Here is a 289-nt window from a genome sequence, read left to right as displayed (position 1 = left end):
TCCTAAAAATTCCGTTTCACTATTTCTATTGATTTAAGTTTTTCTTTTTTCCAGTTCATTTAGTCTTTATCACCAGCTTATTATAATATTTGTATATACACACTCACAATTCTCTCACTATAATATTCGTATATACATACTCACAACACTTTCCTATTATTATTATTATCATCATCATTAATGTTACTCTTACAACGTCAAATAATATGTATAAAATAAATGATATAGACTTATTTAGAATAGCACTCTTTTTTTCGTATTATATGAGCCTACAACGTTACATTAATAA

Source organism: Trypanosoma equiperdum (genome assembly GCF_001457755.1).
Source record: "Trypanosoma equiperdum strain OVI genome assembly, contig: ctg_182, whole genome shotgun sequence".
NCBI lineage: Eukaryota > Euglenozoa > Kinetoplastea > Trypanosomatida > Trypanosomatidae > Trypanosoma > Trypanosoma equiperdum.
Note: the sequence above shows the minus strand (reverse complement) of the source record.